This window comes from Athene noctua, unplaced genomic scaffold, assembly GCF_965140245.1.
Source record: "Athene noctua unplaced genomic scaffold, bAthNoc1.hap1.1 HAP1_HAP1_scaffold_44, whole genome shotgun sequence".
Lineage (NCBI taxonomy): Eukaryota > Metazoa > Chordata > Aves > Strigiformes > Strigidae > Athene > Athene noctua.
The window spans coordinates 562,552-579,193 of record NW_027437540.1 but is presented as its reverse complement, the minus strand read 5'-3'; the positions used below and the strand labels follow the sequence as shown (position 1 = coordinate 579,193).

At 55.4% G+C, this 16,642-nt stretch overlaps 1 pseudogene; it reads right to left on the bottom strand.

Annotated features, from left to right (window-relative positions):
- Window positions 1-5,115: 5,115 nt before the first annotated feature.
- On the bottom strand, window positions 5,116-9,022 carry LOC141954958 (transmembrane protein 209-like; annotated as a pseudogene).
- Window positions 9,023-16,642: the final 7,620 nt, after the last annotated feature.

Below are 16,642 nucleotides of genomic sequence, written 5' to 3'. Positions count from 1 at the left end.
CCATTGTCATGTTGCTGCTGTCAAGCAAAGAAAGCAACGAGGTGCTCTCAGAATCCCATCTTGGTTGGCGCTCTGTGAGCTCTGGATCCTCCTCCGGCAGGGTCTCGCCTACAGGTAACAAGGAGAGTCAGTAGACACGCCACCTTCCCAACGAGCCTCCCGGGCGGCGAAGAGCTTTAAATGGCCCCACGCCGAGGAAATGGGGTCCCGGCATTGAGCCAGCCCCGCGGAGCCCTCTACTCACCCATCTGCAGCGGCTGGACCACGGACACCTCACAGGGCTCTGGAAGAGAGCTGCTCTCCTGGGGAGCCCCCACCTCCTCCCAAACCACCCTGGGGCTGCTGGGGGGTCTCTCTGCCATCCTCAAAAATGGAGGAAAGTGGTTGAGGGGCCGTGGGGGGTTCAGCTTTAGGGAGCGATGGGAAAAGACGTGGGCCGTGCTCAGGAGTCTCCTCGCTGTGCTCCTGCCCTGTCCCTTCCCCGTGTTGTCAGACACCGTGGGGCTGCACTGCTCAGATACGGTGCCGGGGGAGACACAGAAGCGTGTCACAAAGGGGGTCACGGTGACGCGTCACCCAGGCCGGGTGGGGCAGGGTTCCGCTGCAGGGGGAGGGACCCAGCTCGCCATTGGCCAACAGCTCCTCTCAGGGTGTCCCCAGGCCCCCATCATTTCCCCTCAGCACCTTCCTGCACCCCCCGGCTCGTCCCGGAGCGTTCACACACCCCAGCACAGCCCCCCGAGCACCTGCTTTGGTCCCGACAGAAACACTCCAGACTGCCCTGCCCCACTTTGCGGTCACCTGAAGCGTTTGCTCGCCCGTGTCCAGTTCTGTCCCACGCTCACAGAGTAGCTTTAATCTGCTACAACAGGGTCCTGGTTTCAGCTGGGGTAGAGTTAATTTTCTACAGCTGGGAGGAAGCACAGCCCCAGGGCTGTGTGTTGTGACGGCAGGATCTCTGTTCTGTCGGGGGCGCTGGCCGGGAGCGGGCTGGGTATCGGTCGGTGGGTGCTGAGCAATCGCCTTGGGCATCACCCATTTGTACTTTCTATTACTGTTATTGTTTTATTACAGTCACTAAACTGGTGGTTTTTTATCTCAACCTACGAGTTTTCCTTGCGTCCCTCCACTCTCTTCCCCCATTCCCCCAAGGGGAGGGTGAGCAAGCGGCTGCGTGGTCTTTGGCTCTGACAGAGTTCAAACCACGAGAGTCCTTTTTGGGGCCCAGCGTGGGGCTCGAAGGGTCGAGATAACGGCAGATCGGGTCAGTGTGTCATAGCCATTGGTTAAAGCATTCATTACATCGGCTTATCAATTGCTGGGCATAACGTCCATCGCTTGGCTCCTTAAAACTGCCTCTCCTCATTTGCTGTATATAGTCCCCCTGCTGCTGCTCAGCACCCATGGGAGCTGGGTTAAGATTTTCATTTTGCTGAACTGTGTAACACTGATCGATGGCACGATGAAGTTCTCAGTCCTGAGGCTACTTACAACTCTGTTTGAGAATTTGGGGAATTTTGAATATCCAACTAACGTGGTCATCTTACTGCTGGGAGCCAGTGTGTTCCCACACGTGGTGCAGGCTTTGTTCAGGGTTAAGCAACTATTGAAGAGAATCACCCGGAGATCTACCCCAAGGCTGGAGAATTCTGAGTGGCTGGGGGTGTGGGACAGCACGGGCAAGTGCCCAGGACAGTGGCCACCTCCGGTGTATTGGAACTTCACTCCCAAACAGGTGCAGAATCCCAAAAAACTAGTCAAATATTTGGAAAAGGTATGGTGTCACCCGGGTAACTGCAGAGAGACCCAGCTCACTGCAACGTGCTGGGGCCTGGCCCGTGCCTACCGAGTCAGTGTGCAGAGGTGAAAGCCATCCAGCTGGCCTTGGCTGCCGCCGAGCGAGAGAGGTGGCCAGTGCTCTGTCTCTGCACTGACTCGGGGTGGTGGCAAATGCGCTGTGGGGGCGGTTACAGCAGCGGGAACGGAGCCACGGGCAGCGAGAGGCAAACCCGTCTGGGCTGCTGAGTGAGGGCGAGATACTGCTGCTGGGGTAGAGAACCTGGCTGTGAAAGTACAGCGTGTAGGTGCTCACGTACCCAAGAGTCAGGACACTGAAGAACATCGGAACAACCAATAGGTGGATTAAGATTAAGGTGGCTTGAGTGGATCTGGACTGGCAGCATAAGGGTGAACGATTTCTGGCTCGCTGGGCCCTTGACTCCTCAGGCCATTAGGGCAGAGATGGAACACAGAGATGGGCAAGTGACCGAGGGGTGGACTTAACCATGGATGTTATTGCACAGGTGGTCCATGAATGTGAGACGTGCTGCCATCAAGCAACCAAACGGTTAAATCCCCTTTGGTACAGGGGACGATGGCTAAAGTATAAATATGGGGAGGCCTGGCAGGTTGATTATATCACGCTCCCACAAACTCGGCACGACAAACCCTGTGTGCTTACAATGGTGGAAGCAGCCACTGGTTGGTTGGAAACTTATGCCGTGCCTCATGCCACTGCCTGGAACAATATTTTAGGTCTTGAGAAGCAAGTCTTGTGGTGACATGGCACCCCAAAAAGGATTGAATCAGATAAAGGGACTCATTTCCAAAACAGCCTCACAGACGCTTGGGCCAAAGAACGTGGCACTGGGGGGTGTATCACATCCCCAATCCTGCACCAGCCTCTGGGAAAATGGAGCGGTACAATGGACTGCTGAAACTGCACTGAGAGCAATGCGGGGTGGAACTTTCAAACACTGGGACGTGCATTTAGCAAAAGCCGCCTGGTCCGTGAGTCCCAGAGGATCTGCCAAGCAGGCCGGCCCTGCTCAGTCAAACCTCCCACGCGTGGCAACTGAGGCACGGACTCTCCACTGAAGTGCAGAAGGAAAGACCCTTTATTCTTACAATAGTACCTACTTATGCTCTCGCTAAAGCTCTTACTTCATAATTAGCGAATCAGCAATTAGGCAGCTCTCAACCTTTCCTCCTACCAGCACAGAGCACTCTCACACGCTGTGCAGACCGATCCCCTGCTCGCCCAGGCGCTGTTCCCGCGGCGGGAACTCCTCACAGTTCAGCACTGTCCCACAGCTCGGGGTGGCAGCTGTCCCTTGTTTTTCCCTGACACCTCGGCACAACTCGGCAGTTTCTGATCTCTCCCCCAAGGCCTGTTTCTCATCAAAGCCCCGCTGCTGCTCAGGGGCTGTGCAGGGCTGACAGGCCGATGTCTCCCCCACGCCTCTCTGTCAGGTGACCACCCTCAACAAGTCTCACTCTGATGTTTTCTTCAGAGCTCCTCTGGCTACAATCCTACTGAAAAATCCCTTCTTGTCAGACACATCACTGGCCGCTCCCAGCTCTAACTGAGCTTCGGCCTCTCCTCTCTCCTCCCCGCGTGTGCGAGCCACGGCTCTGCCCCTTCCTGCCAAGCCTGACCTTGCTCCCAGAGAGGGTGCCATTCCTTTTGCTCTGCAGCTCAGCGAGCAGGTCCCTGCTCAGCCAAGCCCCTTCTGCCCCCTCGCTTGATGCCTGACACGGGGCAGCTGCCTGCTCCCGAGCTCCCCAGAGGTGCTTCTGCAACCCCGACCCCCTCAATTTGGCAGCCTCCTCCCTCACCTCCAGCATCACTGTTACAGTCACAAAGGAGCTTAACAACAGAAATACTGAAGCCAGCCAAGGACAAAAGGAATTCAATTAGAGTATCAAGTCAGGCGGAGTTTCAGTGACTCTCTAATACTTTCTAAAAGACCAGAAAATTCAGTATAGAAATGGACTAAAAGGTCTAAAAGACTAGAGGACTAAATGACCAGAAAATTCAAATAAAGGAGTCAGGAAAACACATCTCTAGAAAGTATCAGGTAAAGCTTTGCTTTCTGAAGCTTTTCTGAACCGTGAGGCAAGGGGTATGATGAAGCACAGCCCTCCACCATACAGGGAATATATACTTTGATGAGGCCACTCCCTCTCACATTGGTCTGGGGAAATCAAGAAGCTGATAAACACTCCGTGGGGGATTTGTATGCGACAGGAGCTGGGAACTGATGCGTGCTGGCCCTGGGTTTAGGAACAGATGCTCAGCAGTCTGGCACGGATCTCATACTCATCTTTGCTTTACACCACCCTTATTTAAAACCAAATCCCAAAAAACCCACACAAAACCCACAAGCAAAACTTTAGACCTGACAGATTCTGTGAGTGAAGGGGCAATCCAAAGCTCGACTGACTGTTTTGCCACCATGTGCAATTCACTCTGCCCTGCTCCAGCAAGGGCTGTTGCTAACTAAGACCAAGGTTTTTCCTTTTGCTTTTATTACGCTGCTCGGGACAGTCAGAAAAAAACCAGCCTTTGGGTTGGAATTTTCCACGCTTTGAGCCCGGGAGAGCGAGCTAGAAATACTGCAGAAACACCAATTTAGAAATCTGAGTTCCAGCAAGGAAAACCAAACCTCGTCACAGAGACGGGACGTCTCGGCCCCAGACGGGACCGACGTTTCTGACCTTCGTGGTCCAGGAATCCACGTGACCAAGGAGGTGGCGCTGCATCGTCCCCCGTGCCCAGACCTATGGAAAGGGCCATTAACTACGTGTGAGAACTTCAGAGAATACCAAGAGTTTGTAGGGTCTGTGACAGTTTCTGACGCTAACTACATCATTCCAACTGCATTTTTCCCCAAATTCTTATACACCTGCTGGCTGGATCACGGGACTCCTACAGCAGCTTCACGGAGGACGCGCTCACTCTCCAGTCACGCTACAGCCACCCGCCATGAGCCCAAAGTCAGTCTGAAGCTCTCTGCTCTACGAGGATAAAATTGCTCTGAACTGCGGGCTTGATGGAAGAGGTACCTGAATGGGCAGTTTCATCAGGGTAACGTAGGAAATAATCGATCCCATTTCACTGAGGCCACGGGAATGGCGTTCCTTGGCATCAGACTTCTTTCAGACGCCAGGGTAAAGGCTTTATGCTTTATGTCCTTCAGCTGTTCCACGGGGTTCCACACAAATCCCTTCCAACTCCAGTTTTAGATCAGAAATGGATTGTATCCAGTGTGAGCCTTGCTCTCCAAGGGAGAAATCCTTTTCCCACTACAGTTCAGAGTTTGCAATGGCCATTTACAGTGACCACGAGCTTCGCAAGCTGGATGAAGACAGCTCAGCGCTCGAGGATTTCTCTCTCCCACATTCCTGATGCAGCTCGAATCCAAACCTCTGCACAAAGCTGTGTACTTTACAGACCCGTTTCTCTCCCTTGACCACTTTTGCTGTGGAATTTACCTCTTCTGCAGCCCATATCGAGCGCAGGTCAGGTACATCCTTGTGTGGTGATGGGGCCCGGGGCCTGCAGGCCAGCTGGTACCGGAACTTTCTCAGCACCTGCGCGCAGTCGGCGATGGAACGGCTGCAGTTGCCCAAAGCTGGGCTGCTGGAAGGAGAGCTGGAATCCAAACACCCTGAAACGATTCCTTCATTAAACACTCACGTACAGTCATTGCCAAGAAGTTCTCGACGCAACAGCACAGGCACAGCAGGTCAGGATATGAAGGCTTTGGCCAGACACAAGGACACGAACTGCCATGAATAGGGACACTGAGGTCGGTCTGCAGAAACACCGACTGCACCCCGACTGTCCCTATCCAGGACAAAAACTGCCTGCAGGTAATTCACCCCCGCATCTGAAACGCCTTCTCCACAAAATATCCCTCTCATCACACGGCAACAGAGCCCGGCAGCTTATCACGGGCCGCTACGGCCAACGGGTGCCACAGAGACAATCTCTCAGCACACGTTCCCAGCCCATCCCCAGCAAAACTTTGGAGGAAAACGTTCTGGAGGTCCTAAGCCACGGAGACAGGTAGAAACGACAGTGTCCCACCTCACGTCCGAACCACTCAGCAGGAGACTCCACTAGTCAGCAGCCGCCTTTACCCAGTCACAGGCGATCACCACAAACGAGTCAGGTCTATCTCCTAGTACGGCTGCACTGGAATCCTTTGGGACTTTTCTCATCCGTAAAAGCCAATCTCCAACAAACGCACCCCCTTCTCCTGACCAAGCTTTTCCCATCAAATCACTTTGGTTTTTACCGAGTTGGACTCTCCGCCGCTTCTGTTCCTCTCTCCGAAGGCAGGCGTGCAGTGCCCTGAGGTCTGTCACATCCTCCTCTGCGCCCGCAGAATTACACAGAGCGGGGGAAGAGCCGCAACAAGACCTTAACCCGCCGCTCTCCAGTGGCCCAGCGCTAGGGGGGATGGTGACCTGCTGGGAGAGGAGCTGGAAACCTTGGGCAAAGGAAAACAAACGGTTGTGTCATAGAAGGAAGACAGAATTCCACCTTGATTTCTAAACGACATGAACATAAAAGACTCTCATTTGGGGTCTGGATTGGGTTTTTGCGGTCTCCTTTGCACTTACATTTTGATTGCTTGGCTTTGCTTTGTTCTGAAACAAACCAGCTGCTCTAAACCGAGGAAGTGGCACTAGGGAAGAAGGACAAATCCCAATATGACAAATTTAGATCCGCTTTGCAAAAGGAGCAAACACACACATAGACAACTCTCCGGTGGCTACCGCTCCCCTTCAGCGGCACAGGCACCAAACGAAGACCCGAACTGCACCCTGGGGAGCTGTCCTGGTCCTTACCCGAGTGCAGCTGCTGCTCGGGGAGCAGGTTCCAGCACTGACGTAAGAAGCGCTGCCGCTTGGCAGAGCCCGTCCTTGGGGGCTGCACCCCGGGACACAACCGGTACCAAACTGCGGGCGGGCGCGAGGGCGGCGGGACGGGCTGTAACTCAGCACACTCTGGCCCCGGGGCGGAGGAGAAGGTGCCGCCAGCTCACGTGGTGGAGGTGTTTGTACCGCTGCGGGAAGGAAAAACAGAATGAGCATCGCGGATGCAGCAGCCCCAAACTCTCCTCCCCGCTTAGACACGCGCACAACGCTATCTTAAGGCGATTTAGAAAAGATGCAAGAAGGGATGCTAGAAAGATCTGGCCCCTACAGAACTCGGCAGTCAAGTCACTGACAGGAAAAAAGAGAAGACTGAGACACAGGACAACACCTCAGCACCAATCCTGCAGCTTCAGATTTCAGTGTTACCAGGCACCTTGCGTAACCCAGGGGTTTCTCTATTCCATCGCCTATTTCATCAGCTCAGCTCTACCTGCCTACTCTGTGCATCTTGAGCCGCTGAATGTCTCAACTGATCTGTGCAAATGAACACAGGAGATGCTCAAACCTTGGTGTTACAGCGTTACAACCGTCTGCTCCCCGTTTTCTAGGCCAGACGAGCAGAGCGCAATACTACCGTGCCAGCATCTCGATTTTGGTATATTTGCCTTGTCAGCTTCTTTTTAGAACTTTGCTTTGATCTCCAAAAGATTTCTGAGTAGCTCATTTCAGACTTCACACAAAGCTCTGTCTGTCCCTCTCCTTTCATTCTCCTTACCCAGCGAGACAGTAGTGGGACATCAAAATTAAATATGGACCTGCACTCTCTGCCTGGCTCCTGCTTCCATGGACAAGTCACAAACTCCTTGGCCAACCTCACAGGGTTCAAGTCCCTCCCTGTCCTTCAGCAGCCGCTCTCATCCTGCCCTTTCCCACCGCCTGTGTTTGTTTCCCCTCCAGTTCTCCCACAAACACTCAACAAATTGTCACGTGACGTGGTGAATTTTAATACGCTGCGGTAATTCAGTTTACTGCTCCTGTCAGAGGAGGCGATTCAGAGCGCCCTTCGCTAGAGAATCCTGCCCTTGAGACAGAGACCGTCTGGAAACAAAACAAAAGAATTCAAAAAGAATTGCCAGAGATATTGACTGCACCCACCTGCATTCTGCAGCCCCAGCAGGCTCTGCTGGCCAGGACTCACGACAGGCTGGTCGGTGCCCCTGCGTATTTGAAGCACACCCAGAAACCAGAGGCGGCGTTCAGGCTGAGCAGAGATGCAAGTGCGAGTTCTAGAAGAAACAGAGAAGTTTTTACTGTAGCTTGAGCACGGGGAATAACCAAAGTGTCTTGTTTGCAAAAACGGGCTTATGCCCATTCAAAACAGGTCTAGTTATTAGTGCTGTCGGTAAGTACCAATTTGGGCAACAGCCAAGATTTCTTCACCTTTTTATGCCAGAACCATTGGAGATAATTTTCCTTTCTGTACTGAGATTAATTGACACTGCTAAAATTGAATTTTTAAAGATGGACAGTTGTTTTCCAAATCTACTACAATGAAGTTTCACAGTATTTCTCAAAAAACATCTGCCAATTCATCTGTCACTCATCTCATGATTTTCCTCCTCCTCCTGCTTCATCCTCTAATCATATTTGATACAGCTGGCTTAGAGTCTGCTCCTCCAAAACAAACTTGAATTCTTGTGAAATGCCATCCACGCCCACGGTACAACAGAGCAGGAAAATCTGACGTGTTCCCCAAAGCCTTCCTCTACACGGTCAACAGATTTAAGGCACCAAGTAAGTTCTTCCTGTCTAAGAGAGCTGTTAACACTCCTTACCTGTCACTAACACGGATGAAATTCCAAGTTTCCAGGGAGACAGCGGAAAGCAAACTATATCTTTTTTTACATTTAAAACAAACAAAAAAATGCTTTTTTTTTTTTTTTTTTTAAAAAGCTAGTTTAAAGACTGCTTCTCCAGCAATCAAACTGACAAGTGAAAAAAAGAAAAGAACCTTGAAAACTAATCTAAATGCTGCAGCAACTCACCAAGATATCAGAGCGGCCAGCAGGCGGTGTTGTAATAGGAGCTGATGAGATTTCCAGTCCGGAAAAGAAAAAAGAGAAGTTAGCATTTTGCAACTACTCAGTCCCAGGAAATATTTAGGGAGACAGGAAGGAGGAGGCTTTGCTTGTTTGACTCAGGTGTGACAATTAACGCACATTTCAGTACACAGCATGCCTGCGAGAGACACGTTAAGGAGTGCCCAGGCCAAGAGCCCTTTCCAGGCTTCCATCTCCTTCCTCATCGTGACGGCCCTGTCGATGATGGAAGTTGCTGGTTCTGGTGCCATGATCTCTAACAACAAACACAGAGAAATGACAGGATTTGACAACTTTTATACAGTAAGACCCTCAGTCAGCACAGGATTCAGGAAAAAAAAGCAGTAATCCAAAACAGACTCTGTAAATGGACTTTACCTTTAGCCAGAGTCATGTTTAGCATCTTAAAAAAAGAAAAATCAGATTCTTTTTACCAGTGAAAATAGATGATATTTCTTCGATGAACTCCCCCTGCCAGCACTGCCACCTCATTACTGAGGAACAGCGTCCACCTTCTCCAGTGAGGTGCAGATAAGAGGACAGAGACAGATTCCAACCTCAGTTTTGAAAAATCACATCCTTCAGCAGCCAGAGGCAAAGCTCCTGCCTTCTCCAAGCAGAGGGAGCCAGAGGCAGGAAAGGCCTTGCACAGCTCTGCAGTTTTTCTACTGAAAATTCCCACTCGTTTCAGTTAGGAACAGAGGATTTTCAGACCGTGCAGCCACGACCTGGGGGTTCGGTACATCTAAAAGTTAATACCAGATGTGAAAGAAATAAGCCTGGTGACGTTTTCTTCTAGTCCTGTCACCAAAACATGCTGCTGTTCCTTCCTGCCACTCACTTGAAAACTGGTCACATAATTCCTCACTAGAGGGGAACATAAATAATTTGCTTTCTAGGACAAATCCGTCATGTACACATCACTACCTGCTTACTGGTACAAGGATTCAACGGTGAAACAGTGAACATCAGGGTTCCTGGGAGATCTCTACAAGAACACGCTGCCTGGCAGTTTTCTTGACAGGCTTTTCACACGGTTTCAGCCCCAAGACTTCCCTCCCCACACCGACAAAGGAGCGACCCCTGGCAGAGACCCGCTCCCCATCCTCACGCTCCCCACCTCTCCCTGAGCCACGTCCTCCTGCAGAAGCTGCGCTCTCGGGGCACGGAACTCAAAGGGACGCTGGATCCTGTTCTGCCGGCAGAGGAGGGCCGGCTGGGGGGTTTCCCCTCCAGACTGAACGGTGTCCTCCCACGTCCCTGCCCTCTGCTGCTCGGGCACAGGCAGGAGGGGAGGCCTCACCCCGACAGCCCGGCAGGCGCTGACCCCAGGGCCACACAGGGAGGTTCCCCACACCGCCCCTTGCCCCAAGCCCCCACCTTCCCCCCACGCCACCCCCTCCTGGGAGGGCCGGGGGAGCCCCAAAATCGGGCTCGGCTCGGCCGGCGTCTCCTCCCCGGGGTCTCGGGTCAGAGCCGCCTCCAGTGCCGCACGCAGCGCCCCGAGATCGGGCGGGGGGGCCCTCGCTGCCCCCCGGGGTTCGGGGGGACCCCCAGGGTAAGGGGGTGCCCCCTCGGAGCGGCCCGCGATGGGGGGGCACCCCTGGGAAGACCTGGTGGTGTGGGGGGAGCCCTCAGGATCTCGGGGGGCCCTTCAGAGGCCTCCGGGATGGGGCGGGGGGGAGCCCCCTCTGCCGGGAGGGGGGCGCTGGGCTCGGCCTCTTCCGCCATCACCTGAGGGGCGAGAAAGGGGGAGAAAACGGGAAATTTGGGGGGGGGATTCAGCGAAAATAATGAGTTAACGGGGCAGCGGTGGCACTAATGGGGGCGCACCTCTCACCTGGGGTCCCCGAGGGGTCCTGCCCCCCCAAACCCCCCGGGGAGGGGATCCCAGTGGGCAGGGAGCCCTCTCCCGACCCTGTCAGGGGGGTCCCGTCCCCCGCTACCAATTGCCCTCTCAGGGGGTTCCCGGGGAGGGGGGGCTGGGGGGAAAGGGGGTGCGTGAGGGTCCGGGGATACCAGGGAGAACTCGGAGACGCCCGCCCAAGCGCGGGGGGCCCTGCCTACCTCAAAGGCCGGCGGGGAGGAGGGCAGGCAGAGGAGAAAGAAGGGCGGGCAGAGGAGGCGGCAGCGCCCGCCCCGACCGGCGCCGACTCCTCGATGGCGGCGGCCGAGGGAGGAAAGCGCCTGCCCGCCCTGCGGCCCTCGCGCCGCGCCGGCCCCGCCCCTGAACGGGCCCTCACCCGCCATGGCGGCCGCGGCGTCGCCCCGCACCTCTCCTCCGCGTCCCGCGCATGCGCCCCGCTGGCCCCGCCCCCGCCGCGCCCACACTCCCCGTGGCGGACCCCGCTCCCCTCGGGGCCACCGTGATGGCGGCGGCGGATCCGGCCGCCCCTGCGGGCTGCGGTGAGGCGCGAAGGCGGGTACGGGGACCTCGGGGGTGGCGTCACGCCCGCGTCGGGGCCTCCCCCGCCCGGGGGGTGCGAACCCGGCGGCTCTGGGGGGGTTGGGGTCCTCCCTTCCCCCCCCCCGCCTTTCCCCCCGCCCTTCCCGGGGGTCACGGGTCCGTGACGTCCCGGCGAGCGCCCCGGCTGCGGGGCGGCGGGTTCAGCCCCCCTTCCCCCGCCGCTGGCCTCTCCCCCGCGGGCCTCGGCCGGGCGCTGGCGCAGCCGTTGGGCGCGGGGGGGGCGGGCGGGCGGGCGGCGGCCTCGCGCTGCCCACGGACCGGCAGCGGGGCCGGGCGGGGCCCGGCGTCCCGGGGGGCGGCGGGGGGTCGGGGGCAGCCCCCAGGGAGCCCCCCCGCACCTGCCCCACAGATCCCCCCCAAACCCCCCCAGGGACGTTTCACGGACGCGCAGAGACCCCCCAACCCACAGAGACCCCCCTCGGAAGCGCTGATGAGCTGTTACACGTCTAGAAGCGAAGGCAGAACGTAACTTTATAATTTTATTGGAGTAAGAACAAGCAAAACAGCGCTGGGTGCTCAAAACAAACCCGCTTCCTTTCTAGCCTCGCTTAATTACGTATTCCTGAAACGGGCGTATTTCCTCTAAAAAGTTTCCGCGTGGCCCCAGGTTGCCCAGGGGCGGTTGGGCTTCTCGAATCCTCTCAGATCTCTTGGTGTGGTCTGGTCGGGGGATCCAGTCCAGGGATCTTTCCCAAAACATGCCCCTCTCCCTGTGCCCAGCGCAGCAACAGTTCTCATCGCATGCGTTGCAGAATGCTCTCCCGAGTGCCCACGCTAGAGATCACTCTGATTTCACAGCGCGGATCACCGCTGCGTCCCTCACGGAGCTGAGGCTGGGAGCAGAGACCCGGCTTTTGGTTGTTGGCCCAGACTTTGGGCACAGCTACCCGTGTGTCAGCCAACAGCAGTTTCGGACTGGGCCATTGAGATCAAATTCAGCTGGGCTTTCTGTGTGGTGCCAGGTCATGAGCAAAGCCTGGGCATTGCCCCGGAGGGGCCTGCGTTGCTATTTTAAGGGGCAGAAAGATGCTTCTGTGTACAAGTTTCCTTGCAGCCCATTTTCAGTACTCGGGGGTAGGATCTTGAATGACTTCTGACTGGAATAACTCTCGGTGGGCGTCAGGAGCAACAAACGCATTTCTCCCTGTATTCACAACTCAAGGTCGGTGAAGGAGACGCTGCAGTCCAGCCTGTTTGAAGCTCAGCAGCACTTATCTCAGCTGGAGATCCCCAGGAGTCAGCTTGAAATCCAACTTCACGCTGTCACGCAGGCCAAGGAGGTGACACAAGGTGAGAGCCTCCTGTCTCTGGTGATCCCCTGCCTAGGGAAGGTGGTATAAAAATAGCTCTGTGTCCGCAGGGCTTCTGAGGAGCGAAGGAGACGGAGGCAGATCTCTCCTGCGCTGAAGTTCAGATGGCTCAAGGTCAGGGAAGTCAGAACCATTGTTTGTGTAGACTCTGAATCTTGCCGTTTGTCCTGTTTGCAGGGGAAGTGACGTGCCTTCGGTGTGAGCTGGAAGCAGAGCGATCTCTAATGAGGCAGGAATGGGAGAACGTGGCACAGCAGCTCTTGCAGACGGAGCAGCAGTATCACAGTTCCCTCAAACTGCGGCAAACTGAGCATGAAGTGGAAATAAACAAGCTCCTGCAAGACCTGGTAGGAAACTATATGCTTCTGAATTGTGCAAGCAAGCTCTGTGGGCTGGCTTTAGAGGAGTAACAACCTGAGGGTGTGAAATGGCAGCAACATCTGTCATAGGTCATGCCGTGCTGGGCCAGGCAGATAATCCTAACCCCAACCCCTAACCCTTAACCCCTGACCAAAACACCTAACCCCTACCCCCAAACCCCTAACCTCTACTCCCTAACCCCCAGCTCCTAACCCCTGTTCCCTACCCCACAACCCCTACCCCACAACCCCTTCCCCTCAACCGCTACCCCGTAACCCTAACCCCTATCCTATCCCCTAAACCCAACCCCAAACCCCTACCGCCAGCTGCTATCCTCCTATCCCTAACCCGGAACCTAACCCTAACCCCAACTCCTACCCCTAGCCCCTCATCCCGGCACCTCAGCTCTAACCCCTAGTGACTAATGCCAACGCTTAACCCCTCACCACTACCCCAACACCCTAACCCTATTCCCTGAACCCGTACCCCCTATCCCTGACCCCTACCCCCTAATGCCAGCTCATAACCCCTATCCCCTAACCCCTTACCTGTATCACTAACACCCAGCCCCTACCCCCCAACCCCTGCCTTCTAACCCCATGCCCCTACCTCCTCCCCCAAACCCACACCCCCTAACCCCCAACCCCTAAACATAACAGCTAACCCCTCCCACAAAACGCCTAATGCCAACGCCTAACTCTGACCCCTACCCACAACCTCCTAACCCCTAACCTGCTACCCCTAGCTCCAGACCCCTTGCCCCTATCCCCTACCTCCTCCCCCCAACCCCTCACACATAATGCCCAATGCCAACACCTGACCCCTGAACACTAACCCTATCCCCTAACCTCTCACCCCAACCCCTAATGCTAACGCCTAACCTCGACCCCTAACTCCAACCTCCTACTCGTAACTCTAACTCCTAAGCCCTTGCCCCTAACCCAACCTCCTACACCTAACTCCTAACACTAAGCCCTGCGTTGTAACCTTCACCCTTTAGAACAACCCCTATCCCCTAAAGTCTGTCCCCTAACCCCTATCCCCGGTCCCCTATTCCCATCCCCCGGCCCCTGTCCCTAACCCCTACCTTCTTGCCCTCACCCTGCACCTCTCACCCCTTAGCCCAACCCCCAAGCCCTAACCCCTGTCCTCAACCCCCAACCTCCTCGCCCTCATCCCCTCCCCCCTCCTCCTATTCCCTAACCCCAACCTCTGAGCCCTACCCCCAGCGTCTACCCTCCTACCCCTAACCCCAACCCTAACCCCCAACCCTAACCCTCGTACTTGAAGGCACACGAAGACCCAAGGGACTCTGCCAGGACATGGAAAGCACCACAGGTTCAGTGTGGGCCTAAGACGAGTTTAGCTCACACCCCAGCCTCCAACCCCTAACCCCCTACCCCCAACCCCCAAACTTAACCTTAAGCCTAATCCTAACCCACAACCCTTAACCCTAAACCCACAACCCCAATCCTAATCCCGAAACCATAACCCCTACTCCACCACCCTCAATCTCTAACCCTACCCCTAACCCCCACCCCAACACCAGCCCCTAACACCTAACCCTAACCCCAGTCATAGCCCCCAGCCCTAAACCCTCAACCTTTAACTCCCAACCCCTAAACCATAACCCCTAACACTAATCCCTAACCCCCAACTCCTAACACCTCACCCCTGCCCCTAACCCTAACCCCCAGTCCCCAACCCCTAACTCCAATCCTAATCCCAGACCCCATCCCCGACCCCACAACCCGTACCCCACAACCCTAACCCCCAGCCTCCAACTGCCAATCCTTAGCCCCAGCCTCCACACTAACACCCACCCCCAGCCCCCTAACCCTGTCCCAAACCATAACACCTAATCCCAGTCGTAGTCCACAGCACTAACCCTAATCCCAACCTCTAACCTCAGCCCCCAAGCCATAACCCCCAAGCCTTAACCCCCAAGCCCAATCCTAAACCCCTACCTCCTGCTCCCCAACCCCTATCCCCTAACCACAACACCCCAACCCCCACACTAACCCAAACCTCAATCCTATCCCCTAACCCCCAGGCCCCTAGCCCTACCCTAGCCCCTAGCCCCCACCCCCAACCATTAACCCCTAACACCAAACCCCAACTCTAACCCACAACTGCTAATCCCCAAACCCTTGACCCCCAAACCCAATACGTAACACATAACCAAAACCCCGAACCCCCAAACCCACCCCTAACCCAAACCCCCAACCCACAATCCTAACCCCAAACCACAACCTATAGCCCTAACCCCAACTCCAACCTCACCCCCAACCACTAACCCCTAATCTTTAACCCCAACCCTTAACCGCCAAACCCCAACCACTAACCCAAACCCCTAATCCCTAAACCTAAATCCCAAGCCTAACCCTGACCACTGACCCCCTACCCCAACCCCTAACACTAACCTTAAGCCTAACCCCAACCTACCCGCAACCCTTAACCCCCCACCCCAATCTCTAACCGCTAACCCCCCACCCCATACCCTAACCCCCAGCCCCTAACCAGTAACCCCTAACCCCCAACCCCTAACCAGTAACCCCTAACTCCCTACCCCCAACCCCTAACACTAACCTTAGCTTAACCCCCAACCCCCTAACACCAACCCTTAATCCTTAACCCCCAAGCCCTAAACCAACCCCAAGCCTAACCCTAACCCTAAACCCCTAACCCACACCCACCACCCCTAAACCCTAACCTCCTGCCCCTGTCCTCCAACCTCTATCCCCTACCCCAACCCCTAACCCTCGTACCTGGAGGCACGGGAAGACCCGAGGGACTCTGCCAGGACAGGAAAAGCCCCACCGGTTCAGTGCGGGCCGAAGGCGACTTTAGCTGGAGGTTGGGAGCTCCCCAGCCAAAGCCTGGCAGAAAGGGGCAGGATCTTACCAGACTCCCGTCTGCCATGAAGTGCACTCCTCACGTTGCTGCCACCTGCAGTCACGGGAACTTTCTTCCTTTCTTTCTGTCCTTTCACCGTTGTCAGAGCTGTTGTCTCTGGGCTTGAAGCATGTGGCACAGGCCCCTGTTCCTGGTACTTCGCTTCGTGGCCTGTTCTGTGACCGGGGCATCAGGGTACCGGCCTCTCTCCCACCCCGCAGTCCCTCTACATCTTCTCACTGAGGGAAAGGGATGTGAGCTTTGAAAATAAACTCTAAGGATAGAGAGAAATCCTGAGGAGACAGGCGGCCATCGGAGAGAGGAAGGTAACATCTCCTTGTCATAATGGTGGGACTCAGTGATCTTAAAGGTCTTTCCAACCTAAATGGTTCTATGATTCTTCCACTTGCTGACCCGCCTTTTCAGTTCCTTGACAGGATGTGATTTATGGAGAGCACAAAGCCATTGTTGTGCACTGTTGAGGTAGGGGGGTGTGGGAGGGATGAAGCTTCACATTTGTTTTGAGGAGCGTGCCTGGGACTTCACCTTGAAGTCTTTTCCTCCGCTCATCAGGCAAGCGAGCGGGAGCGGCATCATTCAGAGCTGCAGGAGATACTGGAGCAGTGGGAAAAAGAGAAGGCGGAGACAGAAGGGGAGCACGAGAAGAAGCTGTGTGATATGAAGCAGAAAGTTGCTGCCATGTGAGCTCAGCGAGAGGAGGAACGAACCAGAGCCAAAAATGCCAAGCGAGAGGTAAAGACTGGGAAAGGAGAATTTGTGTAGCTGTTTTGCAAGGCTAGAGCCGTGGGAGATGTCGGGCTGTGTGGAGCATGCCCTAC